We start from the raw sequence: 24716 nt of genomic DNA on the forward strand, positions 1-24716 counted from the left end.
CTTTTAACCTTATCAGTGCCCACGCCCTAGCCATTTTATTAGTCCCCTGTGAAAGGCAATACAAATTTTACAAATTGTGTCATGGCTCTGATTTCTGCATCAGAAATTCTTGAATTTTGCGATTGCCCTTTAAAAGGTAAATACAGTTTATGTGTACAAAGTAATCTTTTTTTGGTCTGTATTCAAAGTTTATGACAGTACCTGCTCTATCCTGTTGAGCTGGAAACACAGCGTTGAAGCATACAGCAGATGAATTAAACTAAACATTTATTATAACTTTATTTTCTAACTCTGTTTATTGATTTTCCAGTTTTCAGAAAAAATGGAATACAACAAAATCTACAAAAGCATCAATGTATCTAATAATAATAATTAATAATTGACTGAGGCCAAATCTACTGAACCTTTCTTCTAGTGTGTTGTATTTAAATATGTTTTTTTAATTGAATTTACATTAATAACAATCTAATAGGTGAAAAACAAGCTTCTCAAGAGAAACTAAAAAAATGACAAAAAGAATGACAAAAAAAGAAGAGAAGAGAGAGAAAGAGGGTCACACTTTTCAATGACAGGAGATTGTAAAATTATGGGATTGGAGAGCATGAACATACAGAAGAAGAGGTTGCCACGCCTCGAATAACTTTTCCCTGGATCCCCTCAGAGGGTATTTCATTTTTTCCAATTTCAGTAAATATAAAAGATTCCTAACCCAATGTACGAGGGAGGGCGGGAAGCTTGTTTCCATGCCATCAAAATCAGGTGTCTTGACAACGAGGTGGCAAAGGCCAGGGTGTCACGATTGTAACTGTTAAAAATATCACTGGGCACAACACCAAAGAGTGCTGTAAGTGGTGATGGATTGATGGGTACTTTCAGAACTTTAGAGTGTCTATAAAACAGATGACCAGGACAGAGACAGCCTGGGACAGGTCCAGTACGTATGTATGAGTGAGGCAGGTTCTTGTTTGCACCCGTCACAGGTGGTGTCCATATCTGGGTAGATTTGAGCCAATCTGACCTTCGACAGATGTAGACGATGTACAGTTTTTTTATTGGATTAGCCCATGTCTGAATGGATACCCAAACTTCATCTGGAAACTCACGGCCTATATCCTGCTTCCATGCAGTTTTTAAATGTTGTTTAAAGATGTTCAGATGAAGCAAATGTACCTTCAATATATTGGTCTTTGAGACAAAACTTTATTAACTTTTACTAATTCCAAGAACAAACTTGTGAGGCTATTTTCAGCAGTAAGTTAATCTTTTTTTTTTTTAATTCTGACCTTAATGCAGTAGTTCAAACCCTTACAGCCGGGAAAAAGAAAATTATCAAAAGGTTGCCTAGAAATAATAATCCAAGTATTTTACTTGCAGACCCCCTGCAGTGTTTACAATAAACTTTTTTTTACCTCTGCTTTATCCCGTGTTTTCCACATCAAAGCATTTTGTTTTAACATATTCTTGACTATTTTTTATTCACACATAATTAGGCAAATCAACTTGGGAATTACTTTTTTTTTCAACTTTTACAGCTGGAGATAGATCATTTTTCTTCTAAACATGCCAGTGTATCCAGTTTAAGCTCCTCCTGCAATGCTAGTGCTCTAATAGAAATGAGTGGCGTATTGTGGTATCACAAAGCCAGCATCGTTGCAGGAGTGCGCTTGATCACTATGCACTGCAATTGTTGGAAATTTTTGTTTTCTCCTGGTTCTCCTGGTAAATGTATTGCACACTTGAATTATGACCCACGATTAAACATTTCAAAGGAGTCGGCAATATGTTTAAAAATATAACCCTTGCAATACAGACAACACAGGACACAACAAACATAATGCCATGTGTTTCCTGTAAACTTTGCAGAGTGTTCTGCAACACTTTAATTCCTTCAAAAATCAAATGTCAGTACAGATTCTATAAAAAACATGAACTAAAACATGTTTTCAGTTTTCTTAGTACTGTGTAACGTGGGTTCTGCCTCCAGAAGCCGGCTTATTTTGTATTCATCCATTTTAGTACTAGATATGACAAGCGACAGTGAGTATGACATGTTACATGCATATGTTTGCTTTACAGACACAGCAGGTTGAGCCAGTGAGACAAAGTATTTACAAGCTCACAGCTCTGCCTAACGGAACATTAACAAACTTTAATGTGCTTTTCTGTAAAGTTAAGTTTGTTCACAAGGTATATATATATATATATATATATATATATATATATAGATAGCGACAATGCGGGGTATGTTCGCCACATGCAGGACCGCCTTCACTTGTCTTTTTGTAAAAGAACACCGCTCCCAAAGCAATGGTAGGTTTTAAACAGGGCGGTGCCTGTATATTTATTTATCTTCACACAAAGAAAATAAACAAAACAAAACCTAACTCCAGTTTGGAGTGCTAACTAAACTAGCCACAATCCCTCACTACCAGATTGGACGGCTAAGCCGCTTACCAGTCACAAACACTTATACACAAATATAACTTTAACACTGTACCTTGTTCCCTTTGTTCCCAGTCCAACCCCCAACCAACAGAACACTCTAACTGTGGTCTTTTTATTAATCAGCTCAATCAGTGGCATATATATATATATATATATATATATATATATATATATATATATATATATATATATATATTGTAAAAGATCTTCACCCACTCGCTCGGGTTCGTTGCCCCTTTAAAAATAGACCCGGCACACAGAAATGGATTTTAAGCGCGGGAGCGCTATTTTTAATAAACACAAAAAATCAAACAAAACACACAAAATAAACACCTAGCTCTGTACGAGCACTAACTAACACACAGGTACACCCTGGCTAACACGGGACAGCTACACTGTTTCCCCGTTCCTTACAAAACACACTGGTTTTATACAGCACTTACTTTTTAGCTCATGACTGCCAGGAAGCAGAGCACACCTTTCTGCCTCCTTCTCCTCAGCAGCCTTGAGCAGACTAGCTGCCTCTCTTAAATACCCTGCACCTGGTTTTAATTTAACAATAGCTACCAGGTGCAGGGGATAATTAATAATAAAACAATTAACAAATCAATGAAACAATCAACCAAAACAATTAAACTAAACAAATGTGCATTCCACACATGTTTTCCACTCAGGGAGGCTTTAACCCCCTCCCTGCTGTGTTACAATATATATATATATATATATATATATATATATATATATATATATATATATATATATATATATATATACACACTGCTACAAAATGAAGTGTGTAGCAGTGCACAATCAAGAAATAGGTGAGGGGCATATTTAAAAGAGGTAATGTGTTGATCTTGTTATGTAAACGTGATGTTGTGAGACGTGTAGTTATACTGAAACAGGTCAACATGCACTGAACCCAAGCAAAAGACATTACCTGGAGGCAGGTAAAGGGCCAGGGCTGGTAAGTTTCCACCAGGACTTGGGCTCACCAGTTATGTTTGCCAGGGCGTGATAAGATGAGTTTTCCACACCCTGTGAGTCGCCAACCAAGCCCAATAACTTGGACTGAGTTGGATTTCAACCACACTCTTAAGACTCAGCTCAGCACTCCAAACTGCAGTGCTTTTACTGGCAGAGCCAGTGGGCAATTATGCTGTGGACTTACAGTAACTCTGAGTATAATGTTGAACATGTTTTACAGCCAAGAGTGCTGATAAATTAGTCTGGAATGGAAATGAGGCTTGCAAGGGCCCACAGATCTATGGTTATACATTTAAATGTAGTTTTTACACTGTGGAATTAGATTCACTGAGCTGTGGAATAAAGAGTGTTATTAATATTGAATCAAACGGAGCATTAATTCTTTCAATTTCTTGGTAGTGACATAATCCTCTGGATTGGGCACTGCTCTCAGTTCCTTTTATAACTGATCCCAAATGAAAAAAAAAAAAAAAAAAAAAAACCAGGCAGCACTGCTTTTCAATAAGCTAAGCAGGGACCTAAAGAGATTTGTTTTGCATGGATTCATCTTAATTTCGGCAGAGCTGTTGCTGATCACTTTGATGGTCATTTGGAAGTAAAACTAATGTACTATCACCCAATGCTGTGTACAGGGCCTATCCAAACATTCTTAATTTCAATCTGCTTGTCAACATCGGATACGTTTTACAGTAATTTCTACTATATTTCTTATGGCTAGCCTGCTTTTTTAAGATAGGAAAATAAGGTAACACTGGGTGAAGAGGAGACAATTGTCATAGCTTTCCCTTTCCTGTGCTAAGTTTTATCTCAGAACTATACATCTGGACTTATCTTTTATTGGTGATACATTAACCTAGGATCGTATTTATTAAGCATCAATTGCATTGTAATTTGTCTGAAAGTGAGAAAGCTTGATTCCTCAAGACCAGAGCATGTGATAAAAAATAAGCAAAAAGAGTCTCACAGAAATCACACTTTAGATGCATGTTTTCCATGCAAAACATGAGTAATTGTGTGCTGCCAGTTTACTGAACATGACATCAGTGCGAAACAAACACTCACAGTCCTTCACAGCACAGTACACACAGTAAAACACATGCACCAGGGCACCAGAAGATTAATGCAGGCATTAACTGGAACAGGGACATTGCAAAGGAGACTTTCACAGGACATAAAATACAGATATAAAGAGAGAAACATAGCACCTTCCTCAGCGCAGACTACCACTACTATTTCCTGTTGATGATAGCATGACATAGCCAGGGGGACTTATCAGTGTAAAAGGCTGACACTTGGGAGCACCAGAGGTAATGAAAGTTCTACAAATTATAGTCCTCCATTATAACATTGCCTAGTAGCTTCTTTATAAAATGAGTGTACAAACCAGTGTTTTTAAAACTAATTTATCGGCAAGTATACCAGATATATTTACTGCTCACAACTGGCAGTTTGATATTGTTTTAATTTATTTTGTGATGCGGTTACAAATATTCTAAGGGCATACAGTGCCGTGAAAAAGTATTTGGCCCCTGTCTGATTTTCTGCATTTTTGCATATTTTTGACACTGAATGTTATCGGATCTTCAACCAAAACCTAATATAAGATAAAAGGGACCCTGAGTGACCAAATAACACAAACATTTGATACATATTTCATTTATTTATTAAAGAAAGTTATGCAACACCCAATGCCCCCGTGTGAAAAAGTAATCGCCCCCTTAGACTCAATAACTGGTTACGCCACCTTTAGCAGCAATAACTGCAACCAAACACTTCCTGTAGTTATTGATTAGTCTCTCACAGCGCCGTGGAGGAATTTTGGCCCACTCCTCCATGCAGAACTGCTTCAACCCAGTGACATTTGTGGGTTTTCAAGCATGAACTGCTCGTTTCAGGTCCTGCCACCACATCTCAATGGGGTTTAGGTCTGGACTTTGACTAGGCCATTCCAAAACTTTAAATTTTTTGTTCTTCAACCATTCTGATGTAGACTTGCTTGTGTGTTTCGGATCACTGTCTTGCTGCATGACCCAGCTGCACTTCAGCTTCAGCTCACGGACGGATGGCCTGACATTCTCATGTAGAATTCTCTGATAAAGAGCAGAATTCATGGTTCCTTCAATGATGGCAAGGCGTCCAGGTCCTGATGCAGCAAAGCATCCCCTAACCATGACGCTACCACCACCATGCTTGACCGTTGGTATGAGGTTCTTACCGTGGAATGCAGTGTTTGGTTTTCGTCAGACATAACGGGGCCCATGTCGGCCAAAAAGTTCCACTTTTGACTCATCTGTCCATAGAACATTGTTCCAGAACTCTTGAGGATCATCCAGGTGCTTTTTGGCAAACTTGAGACAAGTATTCATGTTCTTCTTAGTGAGCAATGGTTTCTGCCTTGCTACTCTGCCATGAATCCCATTTTTGGCCAGTGTCTTTCTGATGGTGGAGTCATGAACACTGACCTTAGCTGAGGCGAGAGAGGCCTGCAGATCCCTGGATATTGTTCTAGGGTTCTTTGTGACCTCCTGGACGATTTTACGTCTTGCTCTTGGAGAGATTTTGGCAGGACGGCCACTCCTGGGAAGATTCACTACTGTCCCAAACTTTCTCCATTTGGACAATATGGCTCTGCCTGTGGTTCGGTGGAGCCCCAGAGCCTTAGAAATGGCTTTGTAACCCTTTCCAGACTGATAGGCATCAACAACTTTTTTCTGGTGGTCTTCAGGAATTTCTTTTGTTCGTGGCGTGATGTGCCTCTAGAACAGGGGTGCCCAATCCTGGTCCTGGAGGGCCGATGCCCTCCTGGTTTTTGTTCAAACTGTACACTAAATTGATTAATTGGACCAATTAAGCTTCTAATAAGGGCTTGATTGGTCCAATTAAGTAATTTAGGGCACAGTTGCAACAATAGCCAGGAGGGACATCGGCCCTCCAGGACCAGGATTGGGCATCCCTGCTCTAGAACCTGTGTGCTGACAACTTCACTCTGATGGTAAGGGCCAAAGTTAGTCAGATTTATATTGGGCAGGGCTGGCCCAAATCAGGCCTGGTTGTTAACCAAAGTACTCAAACAGCTGACCCTAATTATCTCTTTAATTGGGCTGAGTTAACTAGGGGGGGGCAATAACATTTTCACACCTGAAGATTGCATGTTTGATTACCTTGCACATCAAACAAATGAAAGAAGCACCAAACTTTGGTGTCATTTTTTCTCTCAGACTCCCTCTATATACTTCTACAACCCACAAAAAAATCTGACCAAATACAATGCGAAAAATGCAGAAAATCAGACAGGGGGCAAATACTTTTTCACGGCACTGTATACTAGGTTTATATCCCTCTAGCTCAGAAAGGGCCCCCTCGTTCAAAAATCTTGATACATCACCAGAACCCCCCCCAATCATGAATCAGTGCTAGGAAATTCTGGCCTGTGATTGGTTAAAACCTCATCATAGTAGCAAAAATAGATTGAACTATTGCCCTAACATCCTTACACCACCGGTTAATAGTCTCTGTCTGCCATGTGACTGGTTCACATCACTGTCAGAAAATGAATTACAAAACATACTACCTGCTCTCCTTCTCACACTTGATTTGCTTGTCTGTCGATTCAAACGGAACTCTCGACCGCCATTTAGCCAGGCTATTTATAGTTTAAAAACCGCTAATTAAAATGATCCACGAGTGGTAATGTTAGCTTTATGCATGGTTAATTCACGGAAAGTTACATTTTGACTTCACTATATGTGCATTATAGAGAGGGAGTTATTTTATTGTGTGACTCTAACAAACTGTAGATGTTTCAGCCAAGCAGACTGCTTCCAGGGCATTGTGTTAGTCATAGACAACAACGATAGATGACAGTGATGCAATGAAATACACCACAGCTGACACAAGAATTTCATTTTACTGTTCTTGTAAATTAGGTAAAAATGTCAGCTGACATCTCAGAAGTGCTACTGTTGAGTGCTTTTCCCTATTGACTAAACACTGGTTCCACTGAAATAAACAAGCAATCTGCAGTATAGTCGGAACAATATAGACATCTCAATAAGACTGTCGTTACAAGGCCTAACAGATGTTCAATCTGTAAAAACAGTATGGAATTTAAATATAACTTTCTATTATTTGAATAATGTTATGCAGCACAAGATCACTACAAATGCCCCAAACATTTGCTTAGATATGGCTCTATTTACATTTTTGTTAGGTTGTCTTGTACTGTACATTAATAAAAATCATAAATCAAAATACTTTGGCCTGTAAACACATGTTTCAAATCCAATGTTATCATATACCAGGCAATACCAAAGATGAGTTTCATAAATGGTTTATAAATATCTAGGTTTGACCTTACTACTCTTTACAATGTAGAGACCAGCACTGAAATCTTGGGTATCCTTCATACTCTAATGTGCTTCTGAGAGTATAACATCGCTCATTCACATCTGGAGAAAAATCTATAGGATTAGAGGCACTAATCCAGAATGTCAATTTTGCAGTACCAGTAATGCCAGCTTTACTCTTCACTATATACAAGACTGTTTCACTGTATGCAAGACTGCCTAAACCAGTGGAGGCTCCTTAGAGGAGGCAAGGGATGCCTCCTCAATTTAAAAGTGAAAAAAAAAAAATGAATATATATTTTTATATATAATAATTACAGATTGGAGCCCGGTGACTCTCATCCTGGCTCCCTCCTGTGACATTCTGGGGAATGTAGTCATTTGAGACCCATCCTGGACTACATTTTATTCGTCTTCCTTCCCCCAGTCTGTCACACATCCTTCCCCTTGTGTGAAACACACCGGCCCCCTCAAGGCCAAACGGGGAGCTTCAGTGACGTCTGGTAGCAGCCCAGCAACGTCTTGGTGCTCAGGGAGAGTGGAGCAGGGAACCAGGTGGAGATCTGTGACCAATTCTGCAGACTCCTGGGCTCCAGGTCTAGCGCAGGGAGGTCCAGGCAGACTGGCAGGGTGTCCAGGGGCAAGGGGCAAGGGACCATACCCAGTGGCGCTGGACTGGATCGCAGGAGTAGTGGTCGGGGCTGTGGTGAAGGTGGGCTCCTCACCTCCTTCCCCTTGTCTGTAGCCGGCAGTGGTACCCCTCACTCCGTCGGCTGCACCTCTCGCTCCATCGGCTGCATCACTCTCACCAGCACCCGCTGCAGCTCCGACACCTCGGGTTCTGAGACCTCCGGGTCTGGCAAATCCCCAATCTTGTCTCTGTACCCAGTTGGCATGTAAGCGCACTTTTATTATTTACAATTATAAAAGAAAAAATAAAACAGAAACAAAAACCTAGCTCATACAAGCATGCTAACTAAACTTTTCTTCAAACCCTAAACTAACGAACTGGACTAAGCTGTTTACCAGTTTAAAAACACCAAAATAAATTCAAACACTAAAGTATAAACACAAAACAGGTTCACACAGGACCACCTTCACCTCCTCCTTCTTCTTCTTCTTCTTCTTCTTCTTCTTCTTCTTCTTCTTCTTCTTCTTCTTCTTCTTCTTCTTCTTCTTCTTCTTCTTCTTCTTCTTCTTCTTCTTCTTCTTCTTCTTCTTCTTCTTCTTCTTCCCTGTGACAGCCTTGTTTCACACAGACTTGAAATACCTGCCTGCTAATTGCAGGCAGGTGATAATAGTTACAGATTGGAGCCAGGTGACACTCATCCTGGCTCCCTCCTGTGGCATTCTGGTGAATGTAGTCTTTTGAGACCCCTCCTGGACAACATTTTATTCCTGTGTCTAAAATGCAAGAAAAAAATGCCATTTTAACCAAAACCCTAGATTCAACATTCTTATATTAACAGCAGTTCTGGCTCCTCAGAGGAGGCAAGTCTCCGTTATAAACTCCTACGTGCTATTAACCACAGTACTAGCAGTAGCAGATCACGTGATCTGAGCACAGGTTTTAATTGGAGGACCCCAGAGAGTTTTCTTTATCAGAGGAGACACGCATCCGTTACAAACTCCTGTCTGCTACAGTACTAGCAATGGCAGATGACGTAGTTTGATCCCTGGTTTTAATTGGAGGAGCAACTCAAACCCTCCCACCCCCTGCTGAAGCAATGCTGTAGGCCTGCTAGCAGGATTATGAGTGAATTGTTGAATAACTACTGTGTTAATTTAATTTTTCTGTTTTGTGTTTTGGAATTTTATACTGTTTTGATGTCTAAAAAGTGCATTTAATTTATAATGCCGAAAGTTCACATTGAAACCATGGTTATGAATAAATTATTATTATTATTTAATTCTTAGCAGACGCCTTTATCCAGGATGACTTGTAATGCAAAATGTGTCACAACACAGGGAACTTACAGAAATAATTTACAGAAATAACTTAAAGAAATTGTAAGTTACTTGCTCCTCACATGGAGCTAAGGAACCATATTTACCATACTGAATGACCTGATTTCATCCATTTCCTTTACTGTGCTAGAAGAAATCTAAAAAGATATGAATGAAGCTAATTGTTTTGCATGGCAGATTGATTAGATGAAACAACGAGTTTCTAATTGTGCCTATTTTGAAGTCACCGGTCACCACTCAGGTACAGAACGGTCTATAGTTATTTTGTTGGTCATTTATTTCCGTTTAATAAATTAAGTCGATAGGATGTGATTGCATTTTGTCTACCTTTCTTCCCTGTCTTAACAACTTTATTTAGAAAATATTTTTTGCAAAGTATTGTAGAGTTTGTGGAAAGGTATTTCAGGTTCTTGAATGCAGTGGTTTATTAAGCCGGGACTCTACACTTGACAGGTAAAGTATGCTGCTTTACCAGCCAGTAGTACAACTGCAGCGTAGTGCTACTCAGACTGTGACAAAATAATAAATGTGGCATCCCACTCTTGGCCCCTGGTTTCACACTCTTGATCACTTGCAACAATGTTGCAACCGGGTCCCGCTCGCACTGTAAGCCGAGCTTCTGATTGATGACAATTCTCCTGTCTCAATAATAAATAAATAAATAAATAATAATGTGTTAAATGACAATAACATTTGCACTGATCCCAGAATCTCATCAGGCAACCCTGGCACAGGGCCCCATTTATGGTAGTGCACAGGGCCTCAGAATAGGTTAATCCGGGCCTGGTGCTCAACATAAAAGTGACAACAAAAAGGTAGGCTTGCCCTTGGAGTCAGGGATGGCAGCAGAGCTTTCTTTCCAAACCAAGTTCCTCAGAAAAGGGGCTGTCTGCTACATACATCTCACCGCTATGGATACCCAAATTACACAACATCTCGCAAACGGGTGCTTTCCAACTCAGCGAGTACATTGCCTCTTAATTGCTCAGTTGCTTCTCTGCAGCCATCCGTTCCAACCGTGACTCCCAGGGTGAGTCTAACACACAAAGGGGAATCTTATGAATCTTTTCCCGGCCAGCTTTAAAAAGAAAGAAAAGGAAGTTACCACATAAAATCAAAAATCACCCAATCACACGAGGACTACCACAGTCTGGGGAACAGGCTTTTCCCACTACACACCCACTACTGATTCATTTTAAAAGAAAATATAAATAAATCGACAATACGCAGGGGAGGATGTACAGACACAAAAATAAGGTGCTCAATTCTAAATCATAAAATGTGAATGTAAAAAGAATAAACTGAAGTGCAAAACAGAAAAAATTCAAAACAACCGTGCATACAAATACAATAAATCCACCCTGTTACATATATAACTTTGTATATAATACGACCAATATATGACTTTCCAGCAACGTCTATAGCACGTCTATAGCACGTCTATAGTGCATCATTTTGGCATAACCAAAATACTACTTAAACACAACGTCGCAAGAACGTAGTGTGTTAGCTGGGAAGGTAGTGTCAAATTAAATTGTCCTGAACTGGCATATAGTCTATAAAACAATAAAATAAAATAATAAATTCCAATTACATTTGTACTGATACAGTTCTTAATTTGTTACAAATTTTAAAAAAAAACAACTTTATTTCTCCATATTTTACAATTTAGCAACAACCCCGGGCAAATGCATACCAGTGTCAATCATCTGTAAGAATCCCCATATTAACCAGTCCTGAGGAAAGAAGTAGGCGGGCTCACAATTTTCTTCAGCCGGATTTGCTGAACGCAAATGTGGGCATTTGTGTTATTTGTCATTTTATTGGATGCTGAGCTCCTGAACAAAGTCACGCCCCAGGGGGAGGGCGTGGTATAGCATGCAGGGCATTGTGGTGCTTGAAGTCCTGCACTGATGACGACCTCATAATCAAAAGCAATAGAAAAAAACCCCAAAAAGATGTATGGTAAAAAATAGCCAAAAAATAGCCAAAAAATAGCCAAACCGCCAAAGACAATATTTACCCTCTATAGGCTTTCCTACTGAACATTTGACAAATCACACCCTGTGACAGCCAACTTGGGGTAAAATGTTAAGAAGATATGAAAAGTGTTGTCAGCCAGAATGCAATAATAAGATTCTACTGCTGCAGCCGCCTGCCTTTTTTTTCTGCCTCCCCATTTTTTTGGGCCACCAGCTGCCACTGGCCTAAACCCACTTGCCCTGCTTAGCACGTCTCACATAAGTGAAGCCAAGAAGAAATCAGTAACAGCTCGCAATCTCCCAGTCTTGCAGAATTCAAGATGGCGTTTACCAGTCATCCAGGATTACATCCAAAAATCAGGAAATTCTCCCTAAATAGCAACAAGAAAACTCTTCTTGTTTTGCTAGAGGGTAATCTTTAATCATATTACACAGTTTAGGGCTTTATTTGATTGAGTGAACCACAATTAAGATCTGAGAGCAGCAGAGTGAGCTAGTGGAAAATTTGTTTAAAAATGTATAGTGGGATTAATGTATTAAAAGTCCCAGAGTGTCTCAGCTGGTAGAAGTGCAGCCTTGTGGTGCGCAGGGGGAGTCATACAGTGCAGGTTTGCATCCTGGCTGTGGGAAGTATGCCATTCTTCGCTGGGGACTCTGAAGTGAGTGTCGCATTGGCTCTGGCATTCTATGTGATTTCCCCCTTAGAATGTGAGCTACTATTCAATACGTAACTGTGCGAATAAGTAACAAACTTCAGTCCACGAATCAGGAATAAGTAACTAACTTCAGCCCGGTCCTTCTGTAAAGCTTGTCTGTTGAGTGTCAGTTTTGGGTTCCAACTAAAGTTAGCTGTGATTGGCTGAACGTGTCGGCAGACAGCAAGAGCAAGCCCTGATTTCCTCGATGGAAGTGGGCGAGGCTGAGGGGAATGACTGACACTTTGTGCTTGCACAGTTCAAATAAAACGTATTTAAATAAACTGTGGAGCAAATGTACTTAGCTCAAATAAAGATCTTGCGCACCCTAGCGTAAATTGAATTCGATTTAAGGGAAGCTTTTTTTTTTTGTACACAGCTCAAATAAACAACTTCAGCACCTAGGGTAAATTGAATTTCAATTGAAGGTATGCTGTTTTGTTGTTAATAGATTATTGTTTTGTTAATAGATGAGTTTGCATTATATCATTTACTTTTTGTTACTTTCACCTCTTGTACAATAATTATTAAGCCATCCATTCACAAAAGAGGGATGCAGTTATGGGACTGGCATTTAGGGTCACTCACACTAGAAACTGAGAGGGGTGAGAGGAGGTGTCGATGTTTGAAAGCTGTTACATTTAATTGTGAATTTACTTCACCATTTTACTTAAAATAATATATTTTTCACCCTCAGTTATATCCTTATATAAATACCATTGTGCTGTCAAGCTAATGTGTTTAACAACACTAATGTGACAAAGTGTTTGGGTTTTTGTTTTTGAATCCCCAGGGCAGCAAAAAGGTGGTAGGATATTTAAATAAATAGAGAATGTGTGGTGATTTATTAAACACTGTAATAACCAGCAAACCAGACTCCTACTTAAACAATCATAAACTACTGTTGTGGTCTCTGACACGTTAAGCCAGTTGTTTGAACTGTTGGAGGAGGAGGTGGAGCTAGACAGCAACTTGGATAATGATCCCTAATTTTGGTTCATACCAAACCATTTCGGCTGGTACTTATGTGAGAACCTAATGTTAAAAGTTATGTGAACCCCTGACTATAATTTAATTATAGTGTCAGGAAAATACAGGAAAAAATTTAAACATAAAAATCTGCTATTACTCAATTCTCTGGTGACACATATTCATACTGTACACTGGCACCAACTTACAACAGTCAGCAAAAGAAAAGGTTATATCTGTGTGTTCTTGTGTTTATAAAATTAAACTTGGTACTGGTGCACACAAGATGTCTGGTTTATTACTATTTCTTATCTGAGTTGTTGGTCATATTTGGATGCCCAGTCTAGCAATTGGTATCACAGAGTTAATTAGAACGTGCAAATTAAGCATCGATGTAAGGCTGGTGATCGGACTCAATACACAATATCAGCCCCTAGCGTGGTTTTTAACTAGAATAATGCTCATATTTTTAAATACAAAAAAGAAATGGCAAATTTTTCGCATCAACTCGATTTAAAATCACTACTAGCACAAAATATTTTTACTCTCACCCCACCCCCCTGACAAACGCAAAATATCAGTTAGAAGATCACCTAATGAAAATAAAACTACTTGCAGCTTTTAACTAAGGCCGAAATCCCGATGTATGTAGTATCTAAAAAAAACCTGAGGGAGCTGTATTAAAGTGTTTTTCTTACTTGTTTTTTGGGCTGTGGTATTGTTGTTCTAATTGTATTTGACTTGTAGTTTTACTTGGTGTCATGTTTGCAGGCATCTCATTTAATATAACGGAACAATTTGTAGAGTCAGTGTACTTTTTATTAATTTTTCAATCAATTGTGAGCGCAGTGTGTTTATTGGCATTTTGAAATCATTACACCTCTCCTTTTTGATGGTTATGAAGTAAATGTAAAAATAATGCTCTTGTTCTATGCACACTGAATATTAGGGTAAATTGCACAACTACCATGCTCCTTGCAATCTACTGTGCCATCTAAATGCAAAACTGTGAATTCATGGGTCCCTTAAAGGCTCACCTAGTAAAGGCAAGGCCTGCCCCACTTGCTGTGGAGAAAAGAAATAGCCAGCACAGGCAGGACTGTTTTAGAAACCTTGGTACTAATATTACTAGATAGCATATCACAATTGTGCACATAGCAGAAAGAAATTGGCAAGACATCTCAGTGATGTAGTTCTGTCGGTGAAAACACCCACAGTGTGGAGGAGGCATCAAGGCATTAAAAAAGGGTCAGTGTTTAGACACAGCTTTGGACTGAGTGGTAGGGAAGGGTCTATAAGTGAGGAATGAGGTCAACAGACAGAATTAAGAGGGGGAGCTTTGACAGTACTGGCTTCCATATCATACAGTACCTGGCTGTAGTCAGTACTAGTCCCTCCTTATTCCTGAAAGCAGCTGTGAATTCACAAACACTAAATGCAAAGGAGTGTACAATAAGACCTCAACAATTTAATCAACTGATTGCATGACTAGCCCTGATTAGCCACGTTACTTGCTAAGGCAGCACTCTGCAAACTGCGGAAACAGCATTTTATTTGCTTTTATTTTGGCATGCCTGCGTTTAAAAGGTTTTCCAAAACAACAGGTTCAGAAATACTCAGGCCAAGGTTTAGAAATAAAAAACAGTTGTAAAGTTAATGTAGCTGTACTTCAGATGTGTCCCCATGCTGCTTTGAGACATCCTCTCTATCTAACAAACACAAGCAGTGACACACTTCTAGTGTGAGGGACTCAACAGCCAGCTAGCTAGAAGCGACAACAAAGGTGCTTCAATTCCCGACGTGATTCCTGTTCTATTTTGCTTTGCACAGAAACAATCAGACCGAGCCAACTGGCAGCCTTATGTATTAAAATCGTCCAACCAACTAGCTTTCATTTAGCCTGAATAACAGAGTAATCAAATCTCTTATATAAATAGAGGTTCACATTAACATGGACACTCTCTCCACAGTATGTTGTATGCAGAGATTCTTATACAGGGTGTTACATAGGACTGAAAGCATTTGAACCAATCATGTACTATACCGGAGCAGAACACCTGGCACTGCTACTAAAAGAACACTGCCAGAATTCCCCTTTAAGAAAAACATTGAGAACTGACATGAAACACAAAACAAAATGGCAAACCTTAAATGTTCATAGCAACCCTGCATAATTGGCAGTTCGACCTTTGAAGCAGTTTTGCGGCATGTGTGAAAAGATTCATCACTAGTCAGTTTAAGATCAGTCACAGCAGGACTGCCCAAAGCTAATGTGTCACTGTGATAGAGAGAGAAAGAATCAAAGTTGAAAATCTGCCTCCCAACCAGAAAGGGCGCTGTGTAAGGGCAGTGGTATGCTGCCTCCTAGATGGGCTACCTTGATGGTAGGTGGAAACCGGAAGGTAACCATATTAGGGGGAGCGCGTAGTTGCAAGTGCTCAGAACGACTCCATTGCAATCAGCTGCGGGACGGCCCTCTATTGGAGAAACCATGGCGACGGGTTGATTGCAGGGAGGAGTTTTGTGGGTACAAAGGGGAAGCAGCTACGTCAGTACCTTCCCTTGCACTGAGAGAATGAGCGACCAGCGGGAGCTGCTCTTGTTGTTTTGTTTTGTGTTTTTCGTAGAGGAGGAGGAGGAGCGAGGGGCTGCTGCCACGGGGCCAGCACAAACCCCGGAGCACATCCCTCACAGCACAGCACAGAGCACTCACCACGATCCCTGAAAGGAAGGAGCACAGTTTCGTGCACGGAGGATTGTGTGTAACCTGCCGTGTTTCTCCCCGATACCATAGTTGGTAGAGGGGTGGATTATTATTATTATTATTATTATTATTATTATTATTATTATTATTATTATTATTATTTGGGACTGTTTTCAAATAAAACACAAACATTTTTGGGAGAATCTTGTTTGGACATTGTGTTTGTTGCACCGCACCACTTGCACCCTGTCACAGTCACACATAAAAAAAAGGTTTGCAGATAGCATAAGTACACTATAACACACAGAAGGCTAGGGTCTGAGTGATTAACCTCCTGTGCCATCTACAGTAGCCATGCGCCCCCCCACCCCCCGACACAGCACACCGGTACCTGTTGCAAACACTGGTTACAACAGCCAGCTGCTGTAGGCATCGGCTCTGCAGTACATAACTTAGTGGTTTACAGTACACAGTACAGTAGATATTCAGATCTCATTAAATCAGTGCACACTGTTAAATCAACACACAGCCCTTTGATCAACGGCTTGGCTCCACAGCACTGCACAGGAGTTGTTTATAATAGCAAATTAAATCAAATTAAATCTTTGATGTCTTGCACTTAAATATATAGGCAGTAGTGAATGCCTGGCTGTAGGAACACACGTTTTGAACATTAGTAATAATTGACAAAGCTGGTGTTTCCAATTACTGCAGTGGTACAGATCAAACAATTCCCTAAGTTATTATTAATATTCCCCTAACATACGCTTTTTCAAATTTCAATTTCATTCCATTTCCCTCACTGATTAATTAAACTCCATGCAAGATTGGTTACATGAATACACAAACAAAAAAAACACACATTTTACCTATTAAGATTATTATTACTATTATCACTATTACTATTTGTAGTTATGTAATTAATATGTATAATCATTATCCTCACAAAAGTAGGCCGATATAATCCCTGTTTTCATTCACAAGAGCAGGTTAGTGAGTAATGTACAGTCCAGTATTGCTGGCTGGATTTGTGCAACTTGTGACTTCATACAGCTGGGATTGACACAGTATCCACTTCCACGCCAGGGGCAAGCTTTCCACCCTGTTTAAGAGCCCCACAGTGCTGCCTAAAGCAATACACATTCAGATAATTCAGTTTCACCAACAGAGTGAAAAAAACAAAACAAAGATATGCTTATTTGACTTTAATGGAATGTTCAAAGGTAATGTTAATGTTATTCTCATAGCTTTATAAAATGGCACTGTTGAAATCTATTTAACACGTTTGTTACGTAGTGTCTTTATGTAGCTTTCAAACAGGTGCTTGTACTGAAATGATACAGTGCTTAAAATGTTTTCTGGGTTGTCTGTGTGACTTCAAACACATGCAGTTGAATACACAAATCAAGTGAATTCAACTGTTAGTTCCACTTCACTGGCACTGAAGAAACTAGCACAGAGACCCTTAAAACTCCCAGTGCTTCTACATTCCTGCAACGGAAAAACACAGCGCTTTATATTTTGAGCAGGGAGAAACTATAAATCAGAAGGCTAGAGGAAGCAGTACTGTTTTATTAAAATTTGCAACAACTTCTTATTGTTGTTTAGAATAACTTTGTATATAATTTTCGGTTTCAGTCATCATATCCTGGTGACTTTTTACCCATTATATGTAAAAAAAAAAGAAACCACTTTTGTTCTAAGTGGTATATCTTACTGATGTGTTTGTTACAGCCACTCGAGTGTTGTTGGATACTGGTTCATTGTTACACTGTGGTATTCCAGCTGTATGAGAAGACATTTTTGAGAGCTCTATCGGGGCCGCAGGGTCGCTTTAAACCACTGAGTGTTAAAGTCATCAGGACGTGATGACAGAAACAGAAAAATTGATGTTATATATTACTGATACTCTTTTACATATCCATACAAAACTGCTCTTGATAACCGAATACATTCCTTGTTGTTTACTTCAATTTTAAATTTAACAGCTACCTAAACCCTTTAATGGGGTTATCTAAATTGGTTACAACCCCAGTATTCCCCCCACTTCATTAATCTTTTATTTTTTATTACAAGACAAAATGGAACAAAACACATCCACTCCTCCCACCGAACCCACCCACTCCACAGAGAACCTTGTTATTATTATTATTATTTATTTCTTAGCAGACGCCCTTATCCAGGGCGACAGAGTTTTGTTACAGAGTTTTGAATATCATTGCAAGGTTATATTATTATGTAAGCAAAACAAAAAAAGAAAAAGACTGGAGAAGGATACAAGTAGATTTACAAGCATTTGAGTATCCCAATTTCAACTACTGTTTCTATTATCAAGAAGTACAAGACTCATGGTACTGTCACAACGCTCCCTCGGTCTCGAAGAAAGAAGGATCTTTCACCAAGAACAAGTAGAAGAATTGTGAGGAAGTTTAATAACAATCTGAGATTGACTGCCAAAGATATTCAAAGTGAATTGTCTGCAAGTGGGACTGGGGTTACCATTTTAACCATAGATCGAGTATTGCATGGTGAATGGTCGCAGGCCAAGGAAAAAAACACTCTTAGGAAAATGTCATAAGTTTGCTAAACGGCATTTGAATGATGGATACAAGTTTTGGTCAAAGGTTTTGTGGAGTGATGAAACAAAAATCGAGCTACTTGGTCACGCTGCTAGTCATTACGTTTGGAGAAAGTCTTGTGAGGAGTACAAAGAAAAGACACCATACCTACTGTCAAGCATGGAGGTGGTAATATCCTTCTATGGGGCTGTTTTTCCTCTAATGACCCAGGAAATTGAGTTCCAATACATGGTAAAATGGATTCCATAGCATACCAAAAGATATTGGCCAATCATCTGAAACCCTCCGCTACAAAACTTGGTTTAAAGCGCAACTGGACGTTCCAACACGACAAAGATCCAAAGCACACATCAAAATCTACTTCAGAATGGTTAAAGAGGAATAAAATCAAGGTTCTAGAATGGCAAAATCAAAGTCCCGATCTAAATCTGACTGAGAATCTGTATGAGATGAAAAAGGCTGTGCACAAGAGATGTCCTCGGAATTTGAATGAACGAGCAATTTTGCATTGAATGGTCAAAAAGCATTTTTGGAGTTTTGCAAAAAAATTGCTGAAATAAATAGCTTTGCTTATGCCTCAAAAGTATAGAAAATGGCTATTATTCCCCACAAACTTTGCTTTTGTGACCAGGACAGTGATATTTTGAAATTTACCTATTTCCAATGAGAAAACGGGCAAATTTGTGTCTTTTCGTTCACATAAAGTCAGAAAAAAACAACATATGAATCCAAATTAACATGTATTTATACTAAAGTAATACAAAAATGACTACAAAAGATTTAGAAGTGAGTAGTTTTTCGAGATTTACGATTATACTGTAAATCACTTTCACGAATCAGCCCCCAAATGTAGTCTCCCATCATGTTCTCGTTATACTGTCCTTGGTAGCTGCGTTCAAAGTCCAGTATATCCTGGTGGAAGCGCTCGCCTTGCTCCTCTGAGTATGCTCCCATGTTCTCCTTGAATTTATCAAGATGAGCATCAAGGATATGGACTTTGAGGGACATCCTACAGCCCATTGTGCCGTAGTTCTTCACCAGAGTCTCAACCAGCTCCACATAGTTTTCGGCCATGTGATTGCCCAGGAAGCCCCGAACCACTGCGACAAAGCTGTTCCAAGCCGCTTTCTCCTTACTAGTGAGCTTCTTGGGGAATTCATTGCACTCCAGGATCTTGTTTATCTGTGGTCCGACGAAGACACCGGCTTTGACCTTTGCCTCAGACAGCTTAGGGAAGAAGTCTTGAAGGTACTTGAAGGCTGCCGACTCCTTATCTAGAGCTCTGACAAATTGTTTATCCTTTGACCACAACATAAAACCTAGCAGCTTTCGCTGACCGGGGATGGGCTGTTCAGAGGAGGAATGTAAGTGAAAATATATCTAAAAACAATTGCTACTTGTGCTGGCTTTAAACCAGCATGTTACTTGTTTGAGTGTTTGTTGCTGTTTATTATTTATTTTGGCCATTGTGCCTTTTTGTTTTTGTAAAAGTATTTTGTGTTTTGTTTAAATGTTTTACTTATTTATTTAATAAATACTCGCTCAGAGCTTCAACTTGCAGTACTAGTGTCTGTCTCTTCTTGGTTTGACGTCATCACCAAGCCATGATCTGTTACCAACGAGAACTCTCTACCTAACAGGTAATACCTAAGGGTTTCTACAGCCCACTTAACCGCCAAACATTCCTTTTCCACTATACACCTTATTCACGCCAGACTCAAAACGAGGCTTGGAGTGCAGCTGCTAGCTTCCGGTCGCTAATGTCTCCAATTGCAGTGGAGAGAAGTTACAGCGTTGCACTGTTGCGTTCCGTTTTGTGGTTCTGATTTAAGAAGTAACCCAGTGCACATTGCTCTTTTTAGATGTTAAAACTCCAAATTCTGTACATGTATTATTTAATTATATATACAGTACTGTGCAAAAGTTTTAGGCAGGTGTGAAAAAATGCTGTAAAGTAAGAATGCTTTCAAAAATAGACATGTAAATAGTTTATATTTATCAATTAACAAAATGCAAAGTGAGTGAACAGAAGAAAAATCTACATCAAATCAATATTTGGTGTGACCACCTTTTGCCTTCAAAACAGCATCAATTCTTCTAGGTACACTTACACACAGTTTTTGAAGGAACTCGGCAGGTAGGTTGGCCCAAACATCTTGGAGAACTAACCACAGTTCTTCTGTGGATTTAGGCAGCCTCAGTTGCTTCTCTCTCTTCATGTAATCCCAGACAGACTCGATGATGTTGAGATCAGGGCTCTGTGGGGGCCATACCATCACTTCCAGGACTCCTTGTTCTTCTTTACGCTGAAGATAGTTCTTAATGACTTTTGCTGTATGTTTTGACAGGGCAAGCTGAAATAGCTGCCAGATAGACCTTTAATGTAGAGGAGGATTTCCCCTTGTTAAACAGGTCCTACAAATACTGCAGTATAACTGCCATGGGACAGGTTGTGGGGTCAAACCCCCCAAGCCAGACACCATGTCTGAAAGATGCCACCCTTGTACCCATACTGAGAATGCGTGGATGCTGCTCTGGCATTTTGCAGGGTGAAAATAACCCTATTGGACAGACCCAGATGACTCAAATACAGCCGTTCAGGGGCCAGATCCAGAGCTGAGCTGAGCTGAGCCCAGCAGCTGTGCATGTATTTCCGTAAAAAAACACAGAAAATACAACAGAAAAAAATATTTATCCACAGAAAACAGTAATACAACAATTACAATTCACAAAATAAAAGTCTCGTAATTTTAAAATGGCAATTTAATTTAGCTAAGCAGCCTGTGAGGAGAGCACAAGCCAGTTATGTTGCTTGATCCCTGGGAAGGAGCGACTCAAGCCGCTGGCTTCATACAGGGCGCAAGGCCGCTGCGGGATGCAACAAAACTGGTTGTAGTGCATAACATACGCGTAATTAATTTAAAAAAAACTATTACAGCATAAATGTAATATCGCATAAATTATGTAAAACGCAGTAATCGTTGAAAATTATACAGTCGTAAGAAAAAATAACAAGTAAATACATTTACAATACCCAATCAAGAGTAACTAGCTGATATGTGTAATAGTTTTAATTAATTAGCACTCTCAATTCTTAATTACTTCCAACCATGCTCAAGATCCGGAAAGTGAAACCCAGTCAAACAATAACAACACAACTCGGTTATATAGTCTGTACATTTTATCAAAGTGAGTTCAGTAATACGGTACAAAAGTAAGAAAGTTAATTAGTGTCAAAATAATCAGTACATTAAGTTTAGCCATGGATAATATTCAGTTAATATTTCAACTTAAATGTGACATGTCAATTGTAAGTAAAAGCCAGCATTCATCAACATTTTATATTTGTCTTTCTATAATTAACAGCAAGGTTCTTAAATCAAAAATCAAATAGCATAAATAAAACATGTAAATAGGATAACTGTTTGAGTAAATATGAGTTAGTAAATAAATTAATATAAATTCAGTGAATTCCAATTAATAGGCTATTACAAAATCACAATCAGTTGCAATAACTATACTGAATTATAGACCCTCCAGACCCTCATCTCTCCCTACACCCCCACTCGACCTCTCCGCTCCGCCTGCACTAGAAGACTAGCTCTACCTCCGCTACGCTCCCCTGCCTCCAGAGCCCGCTCCTTCTCCACCCTTGCTCCGCAGTGGTGGAATGACCTTCCTACAGATGTCAGGACTGCCCAGTCCCTAACCACATTCCGGCGCCTCCTCAAGACTCACCTCTTCAAAGAGCACCTGTAGAACTCCTCTGTTTGTATCCTGGGACACTATCACCCTTCATGTAAATGTGCTTTATTTTGCTCTTATCTGCCCCCTATTTTACTGCATTTAATCCTGTACTTCAGAATACTGTAATCTGCCAAGTGTTTAACCTGTAGTACTTTGTATTTAATCACATCCTGATGTAACTATCACTATTTAATCATATCCTGATGTAACTATCACTATTATCTGCTGTATTATTGAATTGTGGTTTGTCACACTTGTACTTTGCTTGAACAAAAGTTATTGTATTTCTTGCTCTTATTGTATTACTTGTATTGTAACACTTGAAATGTATTTGCTTACGATTGTAAGTCTCCCTGGATAAGGGCGTCTGCTAAGAAATAAATAATAATAATAATAATAATAATAATAATAATAATAATAAGAATTAGCCGCAACACCTGGCAATTCTAGAGAGTCAAACTTGGTCGAGTCTGTGTGCCTCACTTATCGGTGTAGCTATGGTTACTGAGCTAGGCTCACCCCTTTATACCTTTGGGGAAAGGGCATGACTGCGTCTCAGGCTCAGCTGAGCATCTTATTCAGGATTCGGGTCTTTAGGAGGTAAATACCCATTCGGTAATGGTTACATTTTGTACTTGAAAGGGAACCCAAACTTATTGGTCACATATTTCTGGCAATTCCCAGGCAGGCTACAATTAGCTCTCCTGGCATTTCTATTCAGTATATTCACAATTGACCATTGAGACGCTGGGAACCAACGAAGTACATGAAGCTTGACAACATGAGAACTTGTGATGTACAGCAAAATTGCTACGCGTATTCTTGGGTAATTCATATTTTTTCAATGCGCAAAACACCCAGTACTTGGCTTATCTGAAGCGTTGAATATTACTATGTAAAACTTAAAGGAAACTAAAGGACAAGAGGGTAAGTAGTTCCTACAGGTAACAGTAAACTAACTAAATAACAATGGAGGACTGTGACAGGCTGACCGGGGTAAGGAGACTCAGAGTCAGGATGTGCAGGGAAAATAAAAGACTTTTAATTAAACAAAATACACAAAACAAAAAGGCACAATGGCCAACCAAAAAGACAAACACAAAAAACAGGCTCTAAACAAACTATACCAAAAATAACCACTCACTCTCTCATACAGGTCTTCTCACTCTCACAAACACTCACCAACTAACATACCCAACCACTCCCTTTTATACAGGTGCCTGGGCTAATTGGGCAATTCGCACCTCATTAGCCCAGGCACATTCCACACATTCCTCACACAAACTCACTCTAAACAATACAAAAACCACAAAACCACCACAAAATAGGCTGCACCCCATCACAAGGACTTATTACAGCTTTAAAGGCAACACAAAACAGTTCAGGCAGCTGTGATGAGGACAGAAATCACGTAGGCAGTCTCTACTAACTCTAGTTTTTATTGATCAAGCCTGATTTTTGGCTTCTGTCTCTTATCATTCCCGCAGTTACCCAGTATGAGCCTCAGCACTCTGATCACACCACAGTTCTCATTAACCTCTCTGCACCCCTGTCACAATCTTCACAGTGCAGCCCTCAAATAGCAGCAGTCTGACAAATCAGATGCTGGCTAACTAGATAAAAAACAAAACAAAAAAAACATAATAGCTTTTTTAGGTTTACGCATTAAATCTTCTAAGCATTTCTGGCAATTTTACTCCTATCCAATGATAAGATGGGTTTAGAGGCTATAGCTGGACCCTCTAGGGAAAGCCAAGGTACTAGCTTATGCTAATCTCAAGGACCAACTCTGACCCTTCGCTCCTCTGACCTTGCTAAAAGTTCTTAGAACAAAAACCACCCTTATACTGAACGCATGGTGATCGACAAAGGTGAGTAAAGAATTACAGAAATTGTTGATTTCAATGGGAAGTGTCAAACTGGCAGCAGCGCGAAGCAAGCAATGCAAACGAGCACACTTGGAAATGGATCCGTATTATTATTTTTCACTTGCTTATACTGCAACTTACAATTTTACAAAATGTGTTTCTGATGATTTTTTTAAACTTTAATTTATCTTACAAAGGCTTTAATTCATTGCAAGGCACAATAAAAATCCAAGTTTGTTGTACTTGTTGTAAATAGATAAATAGTGAGGAATTTGGTCTCCAGTGCTGCAAAAGCACCAACACTAGTTAGTCTTTTAAAATAGATACAGAATCAAATCAAAAGCAAAGCGTTTGTGGCAATAAAAGAAACAATATCCCCATAGTCTGTATTTGGACTGGTATAGTTATTTTCCTGAACCTAGCACT

The 24716-nt window shown here is 39.4% G+C and overlaps 1 protein-coding gene across 4 annotated transcripts in view; it reads right to left on the reverse strand.

Annotated features, from left to right (window-relative positions):
• Positions 1–24716, reverse strand: part of LOC117435229 (polypeptide N-acetylgalactosaminyltransferase 1) — a 259339-nt gene that overhangs the window by 67501 nt on the left and 167122 nt on the right. The window contains exon 1 of one of the 4 annotated variants that reach the window (XM_059012948.1): positions 2889–3154. The exons of the other annotated variants lie outside the window; for them this stretch is intronic. The gene's annotated coding sequence lies outside the window, so the exon portion shown is untranslated. Of the gene's footprint in view, positions 1–2888; positions 3155–24716 lie in introns of those variants that run through there. 4 annotated transcript variants of the gene reach the window in all.

Source organism: Acipenser ruthenus, chromosome 3 (assembly GCF_902713425.1).
Source record: "Acipenser ruthenus chromosome 3, fAciRut3.2 maternal haplotype, whole genome shotgun sequence".
NCBI lineage: Eukaryota > Metazoa > Chordata > Actinopteri > Acipenseriformes > Acipenseridae > Acipenser > Acipenser ruthenus.